This window comes from Artemia franciscana, chromosome 10 (assembly GCF_032884065.1).
Source record: "Artemia franciscana chromosome 10, ASM3288406v1, whole genome shotgun sequence".
Lineage (NCBI taxonomy): Eukaryota > Metazoa > Arthropoda > Branchiopoda > Anostraca > Artemiidae > Artemia > Artemia franciscana.
Window position 1 is genome coordinate 19341917 of NC_088872.1, and position 19929 is coordinate 19361845.

Genomic DNA, 19929 nt, shown 5'->3' on the forward strand with positions numbered 1-19929 from the left:
CTAAAATTTTGGCTTACTATTTAAATTTTGGACTGGATTCTATTGTAAATTTTAACGATTTTTTGTAGGGCTAAAGCCATATTAACCCCCTCCATCCTTATAAACTTGAATATAGATGAATATTGATTTTCATTTTTTATAGTAGGATCTTGTCGTATTATATCTTATTGTAACTACCTGTTTATTTAAAGAAATGGATTATGATGTTATTATTGCACGAAGTGGTGGACCACAAGCATCACTGTAAAGATGGGTTAGCGTGCGATAAAGGTAGCTCAAAGTTATTACGACAACCAAAAAAAATCCCTATAAGTTTATTCTACAGGCTAGCACCTATGGTTTATAACTGTTCAGAGTGTCTCGAAAACGTAGAAGTCTATTATTATTATTATTATTATTACTATCATTATTATCATTTATTGAATAGCGGTCTTCATACAAAAAGAAAATGACGGAGCACTACAAACCGAAAAAAAGGAGCAAAACATAAATATATACATCAATAAACCAATAAATACATCAATATATCATAAAACATCAATATAACATCAATATAACATCAATATGTCATCAATATATGACAACTTAACTAAAGCTGAAGAAGTTGGCTCCAACCATGTCTTGAAATCTTTGGTTGTGTTTCTCCATAAATTTGACAACAGCTATAGTAGGGTCTGCTATGCGAAGAGAATTGATGAGCTTTAAATTGAGTGTCAAAAATTAGATATCTCAGTAGGTATTTTGCGATATGGAAGAAAGGGGGTGGATTTTCAATTTATCTGCATTGGTAAGAATCTTCCTGAATGGTGCAATGTAGATGATGTGGAGGGGGGGGGAGCAACGGTATTGTACAGCGTTGCCAGATAACGACTTGAAACGAAGCTCAGCACAAACTATGAAAGCATATGAAGCTGATGTACGGCGTTTGATACCTTCTTGTTAGGAGATGGCGAGTGTGAAAAGTGGTATTTCCAATGGGAATACCGAGGTAAACGATTTGGTCAGAACATTTGTCCGGACGATTTTGTCCGTAGTAGAATTTCGTAAGAATGTGGGTTTTTCCATTTAAAAACCACTACATCAGACTTATCAGCGTTAAGTTCAAGACAAGATTTTAAGTATTCTGCTTACAGTTTATGGAAAGTTTAAGAAATTCTGTCCAAATTTCGGCTAATATTAAAAATGTCATGTGCATAAGTGACTAAGGAGATTTTGAGGCCAGAAAGGGTGCAAGACATCTCACGCTGGTCCTGCGCTTCGATAACCTAGTTATGGAAATAGCACGGTGAGGCAATCGCACCTTGCCTGGCTCCTCTCTTAACTGGTACAGTTCTATTCAGTATTCTGTAATATCTAATATTCCGATATTCTCATGCCTAGGAATACCCCAACCAAGACTGCGAATCTGAACCAACAGTGACTGCAAATCATGCTCAGGCTGAACCAACTGACTCAGAAAATCTCCCGTATTATGAGAAAGATAATTCTCATAATATGTATAAGAAAACTAACATGTATAATATCAGATCAATAGATAAATAAAAACTGAAACTTCTCTAAGAAAAATCGACGCAAACAGAGGTTGTATCCTTGCTTAGGTCAAGAGGAAGATCCACCAGGCGAATACTTAACTTCATTTAAAGATAAATTCAAACTGTATTCCACAAGTTAACTGGGAATGAGGTGAACGATACATGCACATCCAGGGGGAGAGGGACCATAGGCCCCACAAAAATTTTTGAAGCCCTTTTTCTCATTTTTTTCTGTTTTTCACTCTCTGAAAAAAATAAATTTGTCAATTTTGTCAATTATTGGCACCCCTGTCACATTGCCCCCCACTTTGAGATTTCACTTATTGGCACCCTTGTCATACTGCCCCCCCCCCCTCGAGGTTTAGAACGTAGATGTAGTCATCCAGTCTATCGAAGATAGTGCCTTGATTTCCCTAGATGAAAAAAATGAAAGAGCATAAAGAGCATGGAAAGAATATAAAAAAAGGATATCGAGTGGTATGTTCACTTAATTCCTAGGTTAGAAATGTGGACTGCTCCATATTTACCTCAATAGCAAAGCCTGTATCGTTGACACAGATGCAATGTATAAGATGCTATAAACACCCTTTGTATCTCTCTTTGTAGATGGGTCTCCCCTCCCGGGGTTAATATGACAAAAGGGGTTCTTTCGGACACTTTCAAAAAGCCGCCCAAACCAGCCTCACTATGGCAACCAAATCAACCCCATAGTGTCTATTTCTAAAAAAAAATCCCTTCTAGGAAAGAATAATTAAGATGAGTCCAATTTGTGACAAACCGTAGCTAGCGACCTGACAAGTTTAAGTACCTGCCAAAACTCAACTAGATACTCAAGTAACAACAGGGCTGCAAAAACTGGCACATGTTAGTGGGAAAAAAATTGTTTAAAAAGGGGTTCAAAGCAAATATCTTTTAAACCTGTGTTCGGAAGCTTTTGAAACTTTTTTGCAAAGTCGGGCACTTGTCAATACCAGATCCTGATTTTTGACAGAACCTTTCGTTTAAAACTCGATTTTGTAATGGCAGTGTCCGAACCAACCCGTGTCTGAATGAAGCCCGAGTTCCTCTACTAATAAAGCAGCCATTTGTCAAGATTTTTTCACCCAAGGTGCATCCCCTTCTCCAGTCCCAAAATGTATTTTCTAAAATATCTTAACCCTTCAAACTACCATCAGAAAGTTTACGACCTTTCTTCCAGTGATTGTTGGCATCGTGTTATTCCTAGAGGCATATATGTTGAATCTTGTCAGTATTCTGAACAAATAAACATTTTGATCGAAAGTGTTTGGGGTGATGGAGGGGGTACGTGGGATAAAAAGGGCACAAGAAGGGGACCTGCTACCTACACCTCTTCTGCCTCTGAAAACGGACACTAAAACATTTAATTTTACATTTCAAAGGCCCATTTGGGCTCCCGGGATTTTGTGGATATAGCGTTTTGATAGGCTAGATGCACGTAATGTCTTTGATTTATTTCTTCAATCAAAGAATTTCTGCCTTATTCCTTTCTTCAAATCAGAATTCAGCGTTGATTCACCTTCCATCAGTACTCCAAGAAACTTTTCATGAAACCTAATACACCGAGACGTCCCTGTGACATTGTGATTGCCCCATTTTGACAACCTGGCAACACAAACTGCCTTCTGATATTTCTCTTTACTCTACGGTGCAGGATCTAAAAATCACAGAGATTAGCACAACATCGCTGTTTTTGACTGAAATAAAGTTAAAAGTCATTTAGTCTTCCTTGGCCAAAAATTTTAACTTCCCTTGCCCATCGTCCGAAGTATTTGAGGATTTCAATCGCATCCCCTAAGCCACTTTCAAGGCATTGCACAAATGCTACTTCGATGATCTGGGTATACATGGTGTATTTCAATTACTCCTGCCCTTCACCTCAAGTCAAAAGATCAAGATTCACTTCACCCCTCTCCAATATTCACTCGAAGTTTCAACTTGATTACTTAAGCAGCTAATTTTCTTTCCTGAGATTTCATTGACACGGTATTTTGATGATACGGTACACCTAGAATCCCTCGACTTATCTCTGCTCCCTCCTCTCCAAACTAAAATAAAGTCCACCTTAGTTCCCCCTCTTCAGTACACCCTCGAAGTGTCAATGCGACTGCTTGAGCCATTCCCGAGATACTGCGGATAATTGAAAAAAAACATAGTGTCATTTCCCAAGTATACGGTTGGAAAACTCTATAATCCAAGGATAAAAAAAGAATGGGGGATGGCATGTTGCCCTCCAGTCAATATTGACTCGTAGAAATTGGATTTTTCCAGCTATATTTTATCGTCAAAATCTATTTTTGTTTACGAATCTTGCTTTCTTTTCTTTTTTTACATTGAAAGGTCTTTATTCTATATACAAGGAAGACTTAGAAACTCACCTACTAGCTGGGTTAGTTGTATGTCAAAGTGCTTTTATTTAATTTTTTATACTGAGTCACCAATTAAAATACTAAAAATTCACCAAGTAGCTAAGTTAGTTGTACTCAAAAGTGCCATTGTTTAATTTTTTGATACGCTTTCGGTACCTAAAAAACTCGGAATTTACTAGCTAGCTTAGTTTGTTGTAGTCAAAAGTGTCTTTATTAATTATTTCCGACTCTACCAGCCACTAAAACAATCGGAATTTATTAAATCCCCCAGTATATTGTAGTCAAAAGCGCTTTTATCAAATTTATATGTTCAGTCAGAAACAAAGACACTCAGAATTTACCTACCAGATGAGTTGTTTGGAAGCAAAAGTGCTTTTATTTAATTTTTTATGCTCAGTCAGCAACTAAGACGCTTGGAGTTTATCTACTAGCTGAGTTTGTTTCATGCAGAAGTGCTTTATATCAATTTTCTTATGCTCAATCACCAAATAAAAGACTTGAAAACCAAGTAGCTGAGGTTTTTGTAGTCAAATTGCTGTTATTAATTTTTGATTCTCAGCCAGCAGCAAATACACTCGGAATTTATCAACTAACTGAGCTTATTTTAGTCAAAAGTGGTTTAATTAATTTTTTCTGAGTCAGTCAACAACTAAGGAACTTTGAATTCACTTACTTGCTGATTTTGTTGTATGCAAAGGTGCTTTTTATTAATTTTTTGATACTCAGTCACCAATTAAAAGACTCGGAATTTACCAAGTAGCTTAGTTTGTTGTAGTCAAAAGTGCTTTTATTAATTTTTTTGGTACTCAGCCAGCAACTAAAAACACTCAGAGTTTATCTACTAGCTGAATTCGTTGTATGCAAAAGTGCTTTCATTTAATTTTTATATTCAGTCATCAGTTAAAACACTCGGGATTTACTAAGTAGCTGAGTTTATTGTACTCAAAAGAGCGGCTATTTTCTTGTCTTTGTATCTCTGTATCTCTTGTGTTGCATTCCAAGCGAGTCACTCTACGGAGCAGGCTTTTGCAGCTTTCTCGAATTTCATTCATTTGGCAATAGATTCCGGTCATTTCCCAACAGCTTTATTTTTGGATGTTTGTAAGGCTTTTTATTCCTTTACTCATCGGATTCCTCTTAGTAAACCATCGCATATTGGTATAAGATCAAACGCTTTTTCTTGGTTTGTTTCACATCTTTCTGGTAGGCTTATTTCAATTGATCCACTTTTCCGTAGCCCTTCTGAAGTACATTATGGTGTCCCTCAGGGATCTGTTCTTGGTCCCATTTTATTTCTGATTGATGTTAATGGTCTGATTTCGGCGGTAAAAATACCAGGGCTCAGGCATGCTGCAAGCTGTGTCATCCTGATGCTCGGTTTTGTTCCAATACTACTTCTAACGAAGATTTTCTTGTTGCTTTTGCTGATGATACCACTCTTGGGACCCTTGGGAAGACGGAATGTGATATCAAGTCTAATCTTGTGGCATTATTTGAGAGAGTTATTTCATGATTTAATGCAAATTACTTAGTCTTGAATGTTGGTAAGTCACATTTTCTTATTTTTTCTCGAATTGGTATAGATTTCCCTCCGCTTACACATCTTCAGGTATCACAAGGCTCCTTGTGCAGACCAGAGAATCAGGTGGTCCAGTTTCTTGATATCCTACTCGATGAGAATCTTTATTCAGACACCATATAGACATGATAAGGGTTAAGGCCTCACGGAGTTTGGGTTCATTCGAAAACTTAGACACACATTTCCTGGATCTATTCTGGAACTTCTTTTTTCTGTCTTGTCCAGTCATATGTTTCTTATTGCCCCATTGTAGGGATGTCTACTTTTCCATCTACGCTGTGGTAGCTTTCTGTCATGTATAATAAAGCACAGCGTCTGGTAATGGACACTAACCGCTCCTCACCAACCTTGGTTTTAAGTCGACGGTCTATTTACATTATTTCTTGTGCTTCTTTTGTCTTTCATCAGCTTCACGGCAATCTTCCAAATTTCTTCGGAAAACTCCTATGTTTATTTCTGATTTAGCTCCATATAGCCTTCGTTCTTCAAATGATATCTACATTCCGCCTACCCCTATTATTCGATCAGATTTTTAAAAGGTTGCTTAAGGATCATTTAATAAAGAATAAAATATAATAAATTTTTTTTCCTCTGTGGAGTTGATGCCCCCTGTTTTCTGTTCATGATGTGTGGTCGTCTTCTCTGCACTTGACTTCCAGGCCTCAGGTATGTTCTCTATGTTCTAAGGTTTTTTTGTATCCCCCTTGTATCCCTGGCCGCGTAGACGTTCGAAGGGGAATACATGTATTGCAATTCAATTTTGAATTGTATTTTGTATTTTCTTGTATCTAATAATAAACTCCTCGCTCTTTCTATCTCTCTATCTCTCTCTCTCTCTCTCCCTGTGCCTGTGAGTCTGAGTGGGTGTTTCAGACTTTGGAAAAGTCCCTGTTAACCTACCTCAGATTCTACGATAACCCCTATGCGCCCGCTAGTAGGAAGTTTAGGTTTCCTATTTAGTAGGAAATTAGTTGCTTCCTATTTTATAAGCTTCCTACTTAGTGTGGAAAGGCTATAAAATGTAAACTGGTTTCATTCAACCCGGATAAAAAATTTATTCATAGAATTATCATGGGATTACTGAATATTAAGTATGTATCGTCTGTAATACGCTAATGAGGCGTGTCGTGCGTAATATGCTAATGAGATTGTAATTTACTAATGAGGTTTAGGATATATGCAAATAGAGCCTCAGTTGTAAAGTACGGACCCATCTCTGCCGTACTACTGCGAGTTTACAACTATTGAATATTGCATAACCATTAGCAATCACACCTTTTATACGATAACTCTTTATTTTGAATGGACTATACGTTTCTTTTTGACCGAATGAGGTACATTATGACAGTATAACCCCCCTAAAACTGAAAAGAAATAAATAGGCCAACGGAAGTTCTATGATGTAGGGAAGTTCTACGGAAGTTCTATGATGTAGGGAAGTTCTAAGCCAATTAATCATCTCAAAATTTCAAATGTTTGGTAGTATTTCGTCCCAATACAAACCGAAAATTGGGATTTTCTTAACACAAGTTTGTGCAAATCGGTACAACCCCGTGACCGTATCCACTTTTTGTTTTTACTTAGATTGGGTATCAAAATTTTTCACCCAATTTCAAGTATCGTACAATATTGCCGATTTTGTATAAACCATGTTCAGACAAGGCCGAATTTCATGTTTATGAATATAGAAATTATAAACATGCAGATTTCTTGGACATACTGAATATATGCCTATTATGGTGTAACACTAGGATCGCACTCTCTTTAGAGAAGGTTTAGTCCCTTTTTCCAAAATTAAACAAATTTTTCCTTAATCTAATAGCTTTCAGTGAAAAAATTTAGATTAATAGAATTTATATGTTTAGAATATGCATTGGCCTAACATATAGATTCTGTTCATACATATATTCAAATTCCAATTTTAGAGTTTTGGCTCCTGCCGGCAGAACTCGCTCTATTCTTAAAGTTCATTACCACGAACTGGTTTATTGAAAGGATACTCTCCAATGCTATAGCATAGGAAAATGTCTAGATCGGTATCATGCTTTAGCGTTTTATCGACTCAAAATTTGATGAATGTTTATTACCTCTGTAATAGTTATAATTACTTTCGGTCCAACAATCGCATGTTCCAAGTTCTATATACCAGAGATCAAATGTCACCAGTAAATAGATGAATATTAAACCTTACCTAAAATTCAATGATTAGCATTCATTAATCTAGCCTAAGAATTGAATTTCCGGGATATTTTGCTTTTCTTGTGATGTTTCTAAGGCTTGTATATATCCTTTAGCTTTATCTTTACCTCTATTGACAATTATTGTTTACATTTTCCCGTTTCTTACATTTCTTATGCTCAACTCTACGTTTACTGCATCATCAAATAAACTATTAACTGAAAGATACAGATAGAAGCTCCACTTGAGGTTAATTTGCAGTCCGAGCAACTAAAAAACCCAAAGCTGTATCCCGGAGATTTTCGGGAAATTTAGAAATTTTTCTGAATTTAGCACCCTTATCCGCAGATATTTGCTTAAAATAACAAAACTTTGCTTTAAGAAATAAAATGCTCAGTTCAAATGGTTTGAAAAATAATAAGTAAATAAAAAGCTTTTTAGTGTCAACTGCCTATATTTCTTAAAAATAAAATTTTTTGCAGTAAACGACAAACTAACACAAATGACAAAGGCAAACTAAAAATTAAAGGACAGAGCGTTAATGGATCGGCACTCTCGCTCATGGATGATTTCTATTCGCTTGAAGTTTCAATGTTGCTCTTTACTTCCATTTTAAAGTACTTTTAAAGCTTTTTTTAAGTGTTAATAAAAAGTCAAATTTATTGACTTTCTCATTTTCATAAGAAGCAGTTAAAGTTATCTTTATCCAGTCAATACTAATTTTCCTTAAAGTATAATTAAGTAGAATTAATTAATGTTCGCTTAGTTCCTTTCATTTTAAATAATTCGAATCAAGCCAGTAAAACTATTACAACAAGAGAGAAAGCTTTGCCAAAATTGAATTTCATCATTGATTTTCCTGTGAGAACCTTAAGAAGAAAAACATTTAGTGACATAACAGTTCCTTTAAGCCCGGACTCATTGCTCCACTTATTTAAGGAGATTAAGACACTAATATACTTAAATCACGCCCTTTTCGTTTTTTTTTATTTACAGACAATGAGTCCAAATGTCAGCTAGAATCTAAATCTAATGTTTTCTTGCAGCCTTTTTCTTTTCCCTATTTCGATTGAAAGCCCGATAAAATCAATCAAATGATGTTTACACTGTTAAAGGTCATTATAGAATTTGAAGTCTTTCACGAAAGTACCTTTCACGCTAATATCTTTCTCCTATTTGATAAAGAAAATACATCAACTTCCTTTTAAGGCAAAAATTGTTCAGGTACAATCTGCTCACATAAAAAGAGATTAAGGGAGAGATGCACGTGACATTGGAGTTAAAAGTCATGTTGTAAATTTTTTTAGTATGGGTAACATATATTATAGACCAGATTACGCTTCCTTTACTATTGGTATTACAAAATAGGATTTGGGTGCCTTTTGTCATTTTTAGTTTAAATTTTCCTTCTGTTTAAGTTTTTGCCAAAGTTCTGTATTCTTATTTTTGCATGAAATCGATAACAATCAAATCCAAAATTGTCTGAAAGAAGAAACGGTAAAAAGAATACTAAGAGTAAAAGCAAAACAAATTCCGCCTTGAGTTGCATCTGTCACGTTTCGGGTGTTCGAGTATTTACTTTTCTTTCCGTTTAACTTAAGTCTTGTTTGCTAGTTCCTCTAATGGTTGTTTTGAGATTTCTCTCGTCCCTCCCCCTTCTTTTAATATCAAAATCGTATAATTTTTTTCGTAATTTTCAATATTTATTATGTAATTATCTGCTGTTTTGGTTCTTTTTTGTTTTGTTTTTTCCCATTTTTCCCAAACTGGACTTTTCTTGGGGGGGGGGGGGGGAGGATAAGGAATATTTCAGCAAGAACTTTCAATAACCCGTCCTTGATAAACAGAGAAAGAAGAAAATATCAAAAGAAAATCTATGGGAAGATTAAAAACATGAAAATCTAACTTCACCTAAATTACTTTAAAGGCAAATCAATGAAACAGGAGTAAAAAAAAAAAAAAATCCCATGCTGATAAAATGAAGCATAAAACCTACAAGTTTAGAATTAAATACTACACGTAGGCCAAGAAATTGAAAAATTCATTTAGTCCCCCCTTTAAACGACCTTTTAACATTTTCTCTCTGCTCTTTTTTTCGTTTCATTTCTCAGTTGCTTAAATGTTTACTACGTTTTTTCACTTCACTCTAGTTTGATGATTTTGCTGATGAATTATTCTTTCAAATTTGGGCTTTCAATTTTTTGTTGTTGCTTTCATTCCCTTTTCACTGACGAAAAGGATTGGAAGAAATTTCCTTATCGCCCAGAAATTGTAATATTGTCATATGTGGAGGGCAGTGCTTGTACCAATTGAATGGTTTTGTCGAGAAAATAGGCATATTTTGTTTCTGGAAAATGTTAAATCTCCTAGAACTTTTTAGGTGGATACAAGGGACTAGCAACTCCAAGTAGTCGTAGGAATGGCGGGAGTACATGGTGCTTGTACCAATTGACCCATCTGGGGGTACATGGCGCTTTTATTCCTTGAAGGGATACAACTGGTATCTTCCTCACAGACATAATTTCCGGAGTCTTCAACAAGAATGAACAAAATTACTATCACCAAATTATGATTGAAGGTGTTAAGGGAGATGATGAGCGTGGAGGGCCTGGCTGGTTGCTCTCAAATCACATTCACTCTTAAAAAGGGAACTATAACTTCCAATTTCAAATCAAATGACAACGCAACAATTAAAACCCTATCCCCAGGGTGCAGGGGGTTGTGTCAATCCTAGTGGTACTAGTATATGTTCTTTGGACTATTTTGAACAAAAATCGCTATCTCATAATTACAATGAGATGCGTTTGATGAAAATAAGGATTTTCAGGGGAGGATAAACACCCTGCGTCACTTTTGACACTTAAAAGTGACGCTTAAAAAAACGGAGCTTCCAATTTTCAAACAAAAAAGCCCTTTCTAAAGTTAAACTATCATCCCTTCCATAAAAACCTTAAATGCCCCGTGGCATAACTTTCAACCCTCGCCCCAAGGCCCTGGTGGTTTGTATCAACCCCAAAAGTCATGTTATATGATCTTTGAACTACTTTGAATAAAATGAATTCCTTAATTTTTTTCATTTGATGTATTTAGGGAAAACACGACATGTTGGGGGTGGGGCAACTCCACTCTGATCGCTTTGACTATTAAAAGGGGCACTAGAAATTCATATTGCCAATCTAATGAACCTCTATGAAGTATATATGAACATCTTTTCTATAAAAATCTTTTATGCCCCCGGGGCAAAACTTAAAACCTTTGCCCTAAGAGCTGTAAGGACGTGGGTGTCTTCCTCAAAAACATAATTTTTCGGCCTTTCAACTAAAATAAACAAAATTGCTATCTCAAAATTTTGATTGGATGTCTTTGGGGAAATGATGAGAGTGTGTGTGTGTGTGGGGGGGGGGGGGGTTGGTTGTCCTTAAATCAGTTTTGACTCTTAGAAAGGATACTATAACTTCCAATTCAAATAAAACAATCCCCAATTTAAGTTTATGCGACCACCCATTCCATAGAAACCTTATATCCCAGGACTTGACTTACAACCCTATCTCCAGAGCACCAGGGGTTTGTGTCAACCTTAGAGACGTTATTATATGTCCGTTGGACTATTTTGAACGAAATCGTTATCTTACAATTTTAATGAGATTCGTTTGCGAAGAGGGGTAGTCGGGAGGGGGGTAGCTGCCCTACATCACTTTTGACTCTTAAAAGGCAACTAGAATTTCAAATTTTCAACCAAATGAACTTCCTATAGGGTTGATACAACCATCCCTTCCATAAAAACCTTAAATACCCCCGGGACACAACTTAAAACTCTTGATTTTAGGCTCTTGGGTATTAGCTTTAGCCTCAAAGGCCTTTATATGTTATATTTAGACTATTTTGAATAAAATTACTATCTAAAATTTCTGTTAGATGTGCTTCGGGACAATACGACGGGCATGTGTGTTTCTGTAGGGGGATAGCTGCTCTCCAATCACTTTGACTCTTAAAAGGGCATTAGAGTTTCTGATTACCAATCCAATGAGCCCCCTCCGAAGTTTATATGATCACACTTTCTATAAAAAACTTTGTATACCCCAGGGCATAACTTACAACCCTTGCCCTAAGGGATTGCTGGGATTTATCATCTTCAAAGACATAATTCCCGGAACTTTCAACTACGTTGAACAATATGGCTATATCAGAATCTTTATTGGAAGTGCTTGGGAAAATGATGGGCATTTGGGAGGGGACATTTGCTCTCCGATCACTTTAGACTAATAAAAAGGGCACTAGTCCTTTCAATTTCGAGTCGAATGAGCCCTTTTTGGATTTCCCACGACAAAGCTTTCTATAAAGTCCTTATATATCCCAAGGTCACAACTTACAACCCTCGTCCTAAATGCACAATTTCCAGACATTTCAATTACGGTGAACAAAATGGCTATATAAAAATTTTGATTGGAAGTGTTCGGGTAAATGATGTGCGTGGGGGAGGGGTACATCTGACCTTCAATCACTCTCGACTATTAGATAGGGGACTAGCTCTTTCAATTCCAAATCGAATAAGCCCTTTTTAAAGATCCTACGACAACACTTTCTATAAAAACCTTATATGCCCCCAGGGTAACTTACAACCTTTGCCCTGAGGATTGTTGGGGGGTTACCATCCTGAAGGACATAATTTCCAGCTCTTTCAGCTACGTTGAACAAAATCACTATCTTAAAATTTTGATTAGATGTGTTTGAGGAAATGGTGGGCGTAGGAGGGGGGGATAGTTGCCATTTAATCGTTTTAGTTTCCAATCGGATGAGCCCTTTTTGATTTTCTATGACAAAATTTTCTATAAAAACCTTTTACGCCCCAAGGGCACAACTTATAATCCTCGTTCTAAGGGCTGTGTACATAAGACCTCACTTTCCAGACCTCAAAACTACGTTGAACAAAATGGCTATATAAAAAATTTTGATCGGAAATGTTTTGGGAAATGATGGGCCTGGAAAGACATTCACCCTCCAATCGCTTTCAACTATAAGAAAGGGCACTAGCCCTCTCAATTACCAATCGAATGGGCCATTTTTGAAGATTTTATGACAACGCTTTCTATAAGAACCGTATATGCCCACAGGGCATATCTTACAACCTTTGCCCTAAGGACTGTGGGGGTTGTCATCCTCAAAGACAAAGATTCCGGATCTTTCAAATACGTTGAACAAAATTATTATCTCAAAACTTTGATTGGAAGTGTTCGAGGAAATGGTGGGCGTAGGAGGTGATTAGTTGCCCTTCAGTCACTTTTGCATATTAAAAAGGGCACTAGCCTTTTCAGATTTCCAATCGAATGAGTCCTTTTTGAAGTTTCTACGATAACTCCTTCGATACGAAGCGCCCTGGTCTAAGACAAAAAAATTAATAAAATAATAATAATAACAATGCGTCGTGCTAATATCGTTTTTTACTCAGGCAGCGATATTGCGTTTTCTATAATACAATCACCATTGGTAAAAAAAAAAAAAAAAAAAAAACGAGACAGGAAAAAAGAGCAAACAGTTCACTACTGCGAACTGTACAATAGATAGAAAAAGATCTAGAAAACGATACTTTTCACTTACCACAGAATATGTTCGTCAAGGGGAAATAGGCAACAAAATTTTAAACTGCTGTGAAAGCAAGATGTATGCATTGAAGCCAAAAAGGGGAAAGAACAAGAACGTGCCGCATTACAAATGAAGAATAGAACTTTGCGTAAATGTAATGATTATAAGAAGTTTTTGAAGATATACGAATCTTGTTAGCCTTGCGAGCTTTATTCAGAAAAATACAATTAATCAAGCAGTCGGTAGCTGAAGAGACAGATCCCTGACGAATCCCGTTTCAACCTTAGAAGTTATTGTTCCATGTGGTGCGGGAATTATAACTTTAACTTTCAAATTCCCATATAGATTACGGAAAGGTACCAAAACAGACATATCAAGGCAACAACTATAAGTATTCAGCATCATCTGGCTATCTACCGAAGAATCAAATGTCCGCCCAACATCTAAGGCTGCTGCAATTAATACATCACCAATACGGTTAGACTCGAGCCAAACTATTGCACTTTATATAATGGGGTCTACTCTGCTTGTTCTCTTCTTTTTTAGCTCATTTTTTGTTTATATTTTGTTTATATTTTTGCTTATATTTTTGTTTTTGTTTATATTTTTGTTTATATTCCAGTTCCTTTTTTAACACATGTTCTTCCCAAAAACTCTATAACTGTATAAGGGAGCCTTCTTTATTAAAAACTGAATTCATGGTTTCCTCCCATTTTAAAATACATATATTTTAGTATATATGATGTATATTTTTAAAACAGATTTTCCGCCTTCACTTCACCAATTAAAACAATCAAGTTTTTCTTTTCACTGTCCTTTTTACTTTTACGGTTAGCCTGGTTCTCATAAGTCTGAAAATATTAAAAGACAGCTTTTACATTCTACAAAACTTCGTTTTTTGAGTGAACGCATTCGAGGGAACTAAAAGTTTCCAATACTGAAAGGCTTAGAACAGAGCCAAAAGCTTTAGAAAAGTTATACTAAAGTATTATGGCAGCATTGCTTCACAACTTCTCTAAGACATTTCCTACTCAATTTAGGAAGAAAGTTCACTTACATTAGAAACTTAAGAACGGATATGTCATTTATGATAACAAATGACTCGAAAGGTTTATATATTAGAGTATAATAGCAGAGAATCTTATTTACAATAAGTTGTATTTTTAAATGCAGGATAAAATACTGTCTAAATTAAAAACTTTTAGCCCCTTCAAAAGTTCCAATGGAAAAAGGTAAGATTACGTAATTAGCCAGGACTAAACCATTAAGTCCAATTAACTACTTCTTTTGATCGGAGGACAAACAAAATGAGCCGATTCAAACGTGGGCTTCCAAAAATGTTTAAAAAAGAACATAGGGTTTCTGCGAAGCTTTAAAATCGGAATAAGCCTAATGAATATTCCAACGTGGTACTACTTGCAGAAAAAACAACAACTAATGATCTCTACAGCAGTAGAGATCACACATGTTGAAACATAATTCAGCCTTACATATGCCTGAAATTCATCTCTAAAAGAGATTAGAAAATGAACATTTGCTTGTAAATTTAGTTATTTATTTGTTGATGCAAATAGCGTTAGGCAGAGTACCTGTCTCGTATTTATTTTTATTTCAGTTTTCATTCCGTAATCTATAACTGCGATAGGTAAAAGCGAGAATTGTGAGTTTTGGTAACCTGAAAGTAAAACATGATTTAGAAATCATGAAAAAATGATTATTCAAAAAGAATAGTTTCTGCAAGTATTAGCCAGAATCGCTTAATTAGACAGAAAGGCAAAAATATGTTCTATTCAAGAGGAAAAGAGGGGTTTTGAAAGTTAAACAACAGAATACTCTAAGACAGTAATCAGTAATCAAAATTTTAAAACTGTGTAAGTTACATACATACTATGCTTGTCACTTATGAGCTTTAATGAATTTTTCCTTTCGTCGTAACAGCTGTTTGCTCAATCTACAGTTCTTGAAACACCCTGGCTTAAGAGAAATGGTTGTAATTAGGAATTTATTGGGAAACAAAAGGCAAGGAAAATTTGAGACGAATCTTTAAGGCTATGGTGGGTATTTTAAGAGCAGCTAGAACAAATATTTTGACCGCACTGCTGTTGGGCCAGGCTAATTTGTTGCCAATATAAAAAAGTCAAATATTAACGTATACTCGATGGAGATTTAGTGTAATAAAAAAGACGATCTAGCAAAAGTCAATTATTACAAAGTACTACATACAGAAGTTTTGAGTGCTTTAAAATATTCTTGTTCTATTTAAACAGCACTCGTGCTTAAGTAGTCGCTCTGGAAGAATCGGGACAAAAAGACAAACTTTAATGAAAAGAGCGAGGTATTGAGAAGGGGCAGCTCCCATGATACACTAAAATTGTTTCTTCCGTTTTAAGTTTTAATGCTACTCTTTACTTTAAGTTGAAATAACTTGTATTTTTCCTTAATTTCTTATCGTTTTTTTTAAATTATGCCGGGAAATCCACCTCCCTCTTGATGTAAAATTACCCCTACGACAAATTCCTCTATGGAAACATCATCTTGTATAAAATTCAACCCTCCCCTCAGACAATTCCATTCTCACTGAAAATCCCCCGAAAATTTCCTGCAAACGATTTTGCCCAGAATGTTCTCTTTAGCCTACTTTCATTTGAAAAAAGAATTGTTTTTCATTTAATTTTTGATGATTTTTCAAATCATGCCGGAAATTTCCTCCTCCATGAAAAATTTTCACAATTTCTCGGCAGAAAATCCCCATGGAGCATTTCATTCGTGGAATCATCTTCGGGGAACCCCCAGACAATCCCATCCCGCTGAAAATTTTCCAGTGTCAATTGTCACGGAATATCTGCGCATGTAAAATAAAGGCGCCAGAGAGAAAATAAGACAAATAAAAATAATCTCGTACAGAAATTCTGTCAAATTTCCCCAGTGTGAAATTTCCCCTGGAAATTTCACCCGCTTAAAAGTGGGGGGACCTACCACTACTAACCTTCCCTACCACCTAAAAGTTTTCCAGGGGAAATTACCCCCCCCCCAACAGAAACTAACTCCTCCAGAAATATGTATGTATGCCTCCCAATAACAAATACTTTGCTGAGCTCTCCGTTAGCTAAAGTGGAAATTTTGTTATAAGTTTTGTACTAATAAGATTACCTTACCTATGTGTAAAGGACGGTAAAATTCCATAGCTTACAGTCCTTTCTCTAGGAGCTGTGGGGGGGGGGTGAAGTCATCCCCAGAGGTTAAAAAATATGGCTGTCTCAAAATCGTTTTCAGATGAATTTGGGGTAAAAGGGTGGTAGGAGTGGGCTAGTGGCCCACTCCTACCACCCATCCGTGATCACCCATCCGTGATCTTTTCTGGTAAAAAATACAAAATTCCATATTTTTCTTGATTTGAGTTTGAAACTTTTACGTCAAGGGTCTCTGATATGTCAAACCTGACGCTGCGATTTTCACTAATATTGCTTCACTTTTGGGGGTGTTTTGCCCTTTTTCAAAAATTACGCAGGTTTTCTAAGGCTCGTGGCTTTTGATAGATAACTTTAAACTCAAAGAATTTAAAGATACATCAAAGGATGTATCTATTGCTATCGAAATTCGTGTTTTAGAGTTTCGGTTATTAAGGGGCCGAGCCACTCCTTGCTAACAGTTTGTTACTACGAACTGATTGAAAACTATTGAAATCCCCTTTGGAGGAGCTTGAAACGAAATTATCACTCCTGTAAAGTTGTATCATATGAATTATCATATGATAATTATAATCATATCATATCATAATTATATCGATTATCATATAAATTATCATATCATATGTATCATATGAAAAACCGATCGATAAAGAAAAAACACTCTCGAAAGCAAATTTCCTTTCCATTTTATTTTCGTTCTTATGATCTTTTGGTGAACCCTTACAAGCTTTGCTTCGGGGAAATGTTTGTAAATCGTATTTCTTAAAAATTACTCTATATTTCTAAAATGCACAAAACAATTTGTAGCCCGTTTTTTCTGAGTTTTTGTTTTTTTGTTTTTCCTTGTAATTTCTCCCTGTAAAGAAATCCTAAGCAATGTATAAATAAAGGGATAAATCCATCTCAGATAAATCCTTTAAGTTTCCATAAATTGGTATTTACGTATTATCCTGACCATACTCAAGAATTTTTATCTGTTTAAAACCGGTTTTCTATTTGAACTCTCAGATAATCAGCTTAGCATGAGTGAGACAAACTACTATTTGAACTCTCAGATAATCAGCTTAGCATGAGTGAGACAAACTACTACGCAGGTACATTTTAATTGAATATTTGATATATAGAGTTTTCAGGTTAGGTATTTAATATAATGCATTCTGGGCGACCTGCTTTCCATAATTCTCTGCTATTGTCTCCATAGTTTTGTTACTAAAGTATTATATTTTTATCAAGTTTGCGAATATTCATTATGACTAATCTAACTTCATTTCTTCAAAATAAAACAATGCGTCTTATTGGTGGATATGTTGAAGGTGAACACTACTCCACAGCTTGCTTCAAAAAGTTGCAAGTGCTGAATGTAGGACAGCTACAGAAGTACCAAGTTGGAATCTTCACTTATCAATGTTGGAATAATTTAAGTATAGAAGTTTTTCGTGATCACTTTAGTGAAAATAGATCTTTGCATCATCATGAAACGCGTCACGCTAGCGATTTCGTCGTCCAGCACAGAAGTGGAACCAGGGCCTGTTTCCCTACTATTTTTTGGGGGGCCTAATATGTGGAACTTTGTTCCAGAGAGCATTCGGGCGGCTGAGCACCTGGGGTTATTTGAAAATAAATTGAAAAAGTATTTGTTAAGCCAAGGTTCATAGTTCTTCTATTTATTTTTCTTTTTTCTCTCTTTTCTGTTGATTATTATGAGGCTGGTTATTATTATTGATGAGTTGATGAGAGATTGGTTGTTATTAGTTACTGTTTTTTTTTTGTTGTTGTTTGGTTTGTAGTGAAATATTAGTTAGAAAATGAGTTTTATCTACCCACCCAGTCGCAAGTGTTTTTTATACTAGAAGGAAGGCATATTCAATTTCAGGCCTGATGATAAAAATAAAGAATAAAGAAACTAAGTCGTTTTTTTGCCTTATGCAATAACCACAGGTTTATAGAACCAACTACAATTCATTCTAAGGCCAACCAGTATTTAATTTATCCAGGAGGGAAAAGGGGGCTCTTCAGGATAATCTGGACTGAGGATTCATAATATTTGTGGATATTAACCGGGATTGAGACATTTTTTTTTCAGTACTTCTAGGTTAAAGATTACCTAATACAGGCTTAAACACCAATAGTGTCAATTCACGAGAATCATGGAGGGTATAACAGAGTGTATCTTTTAGAATCTATGGGGTAGGGGGCAGATTTTTTCAATGATATGAAAATTTTTAAGCAAAAATAAAAAAGGCACTTTCAATTAGCATACCAAAAAGCAGGTATGTTTCAAAATTTAGGGGGCAAAAATCTAGGGGGACAAATACATTCTCTACAAATCTCCAATTGAGGACTACGCCAAGTTGAATCTATATTATTGATGTAGAGAAACTATGTTTTCAGATTATATTCTAGGTTAAAGACATAAGAAAACTGTTATTGTGATAATGTTAAAATCGTTTTCTCCCTTATATAGTTTTGAATATGCATGGTATGGCCTTTTATTTTAGGCACAATAATATATAAAAATACTTGAATAAGAATATAAACTTCCAAATACTTTGAAAAGGGGTAAGCGACAGCTTAACTTATAAACCATAAGCCTGTACTTTAAAACGATTTATTCAGTAGACAAGTAAAATGAAATGGTATTGGCTTTGATAAAAGTTGAAAAAGTGTTTTAAATGTCTTATTTGCATGATTTACCAGAAGAAAAAAAATGTTAGAATGAAAAACTCTCTATAAATCCAAGTTCCTTATTACCCACTTAGGGCAAAGTATCCCGCCACGAGATAAACCTTCTATAGTGCAAAAAGGAGTAGAAATCGTAGACGGTTTTCTTCGATTGTCTCATAATGTTAGTTACTGAGACAATCAAACATGGTAACCAAATGTAAGTAAGGAATAAATTATGCTAATAGTAAACAGAACTCTAAAAGACAAAATTGTGATTACAACATATAAATCGAAAGGATTGGCATTTATATGGTGAAACTAAATGAAAAATACAAGTTTTTAAAACTTAAAGTAAGGAGCAACATCAAAACTTAAAACGAACGGATATTATTACGTATATGAAGGGGGTGCCCCATCCTCAATACCTCGTTTTTTGCCAAGAAGTTTTTTAGTATTGCTAAAAAAGCTTCTTATTGTTCTAATTAAACTTTCCTTGTGTTTCATGAGTCATTCTTAAGGAATTGGGACAAAATTCAAACTTTAGCGTAAAGAGCGAGGGGTTGAAGAGGGGGCAACCCCCTTCATATCTATATATGTAAAAATAAGTTGTCTGTCTGTCTGTCTGTCTGTCTATCTGTCAAGTGACGTCATGTCATCATGTCGTCATGTCGTCATGAAGTTAGTTGTCGCCATGTTTGTTATCACGATGACGTAATTAAAAGTATTTAAGAAAATCGTTCAAAGACAAATTTTTAATTGTAAGAATATCGTGGAAGGAAAAATGCTTAATTGTAAAATGACTGAAGAACCTACAATGGCAA

General features: G+C 35.4%; 1 protein-coding gene across 3 annotated transcripts in view; it reads right to left on the minus strand.

Annotated features, from left to right (window-relative positions):
- Positions 1–19929, minus strand: part of LOC136031879 (zwei Ig domain protein zig-8-like) — a 189786-nt gene that overhangs the window by 17721 nt on the left and 152136 nt on the right. The gene's annotated exons all lie outside the window — the stretch shown is intronic.